Source organism: Hydra viridissima, unplaced genomic scaffold (genome assembly GCF_058129835.1).
Source record: "Hydra viridissima isolate aposymbiotic clone 2 unplaced genomic scaffold, HvirCarnegie_v1 scaffold_7, whole genome shotgun sequence".
In the NCBI taxonomy this organism is placed as follows: Eukaryota; Metazoa; Cnidaria; class Hydrozoa; order Anthoathecata; family Hydridae; genus Hydra; species Hydra viridissima.
The window spans coordinates 15,953,807-15,955,861 of NW_028324306.1; positions in this window are offsets into that span (position 1 = coordinate 15,953,807).

The window sequence follows — 2,055 nt, forward strand, 5'->3', positions numbered from 1 at the left end:
ACATCAGCGTTTATGACAATACATTTTTAAGTTCAAATATATGCATGTGCATTATCCTTTCTCAAATATTGACCACATTTTGCGTAAGAGACAAGTAAAATTGTTTCTGTAGAGTTCAAGAAAACTTGGACAAGAGCTTTAAACCCAATTGTATCTCATTGTCGCATTTTGCAGCTCTTGCATTTCTATCATAACAAATATATGAAACTTTTAAAACCGTTTAAAGCACGACAGGAATGTAAAGAAACTTAGAAGTATTTAAAGAAAAAGGCAAAAGTTTGTTAATATTGCAACATACAAGTGGGAGTTCACCACATGTAATTGTGCTCGCAAAGTGCCTGTCGACGAATAAAGCTTCCTAATTCATTAAAGAGCAATATGGTTGATATTTATAAGCAGCAAAGTTGACGAAGCTAACACCAAGAAGGTCCTTGTCAATCAGAAACGTTAACTTGCAGAAGCAAATCAAGCCGCAAGATTGATGTAGTCCGATGAGGAAACAAGTGTTTCAAGTGAGTTTGATGAGAGTAAAAAGAATCTGATGGTGATTATGATAGCAATTCTCAATTTAATGAACTAAAATCATGTTTTAGTGGAATCCCAGTGAAACTGGAAGTAGACCTTCCGTTTTTAGAAACAGCTTATAATCGTCATGGAATCATTAGCAGCAGTGGTCTTGGAGGATTTCGGATTTATGTAACCAGAAATAGAGTTGACGAAAACAATTTTGGAAGAGCAAGAAAAACAAAGCAACGTATATTACAGCAACCAAATAAATGTTACTTATTTTTCGACAACACAATTTTTAATGAATAGAAAGGCAGCAAAAGGTACATATTTTATTGATGGAAAAGCCTTACTCAAAATATCTTGCTCATGTGTCACCTGCCTCAGGAAATTCTCAAAAATATTAAAAAAAAACATTTTGAACTTTTTGAGTGAAAAGTATGAGTCATACGGAGGAGTCATAATTCTCCTAGAAAAAAGAATTAAAAAAGCCATTGCAGTGGTTCATATGCCAGCTGCATTCAAACAAAATTCCACCACGTCACATAGAAAGACCTCTAAATGGTGCACCAACAGGTCCTCGTGCTTGTAAGGCTTAATTGAAAAGACTATGGGTAATTAAGAAAAGCAACCAATAGTTGTAGTCACTCCAATTGAATCAGATTTACCACCGATACGGATATTTATGATCTTAGTACAGATTAGCAACACTTAAACCATTTCGCAAAAATGGAGCTCGTTATCTGCTTCAAATCATTCACAAATCACAATACCTCCCAAAGAAAGTTAATGATCCAGTGATTCAACGCAATCGATACTTCGCACATCCAGAAAATGTTCTTCTAGCAACGATAAACGTAAACATATACTGAATATCACTCTACATAACATTGTGCTTGTGAAAAGTTTGCCATTATTAAAAACATCAATATGACAATGTGTATTTTGATATAATCGCAAAAATAATACAGTGGCATGTTATTTTTAAATCAAATTTTATGGAATTACGCAAAGCAACAACATTACATTGTTTCATTCTTTAAAAAATTATTTTCAAGTTCTCTATAAAATTTCGATTTTATTGAGACTCAGTGTAAAACATCTTTGATAAAAATATCTAAAATTTCACTTACATGTGGGTCCTTTTACCTACACATATAAATTTCACTGAGTCCTTTTAAATAATTGGAGACAAAAGAGTTGAAAGTTTTTTAATTGTGTCTTATTAAAAACTTTTTTTAAAGAGAGAGAAAGAGGGAGAGAGAGAGAGAGAGGGAGGGAGAGAGAGAGAGAGAGAGAGAGAGAGAGAGAGAGAGAGAGAGAGAGAGAGAGAGAGAGAGAGAGAGAGAGAGAGAGAGAGAGAGAGAGAGAGAGAGAGAGAGAGGGAAGAGAGAAAGAGTTACTTAAATTTACAGTTTTAATTAAAAAATTTCATTTTAAAGCAAAAAAAATATTGGTATAAACATTCAAAGAAAAAAGTTGTTTTTTTAAACTTTATTTAGTATTTTAACATTTAACAAATTTGGGGAAAAAAAGCCAAAAAAATCT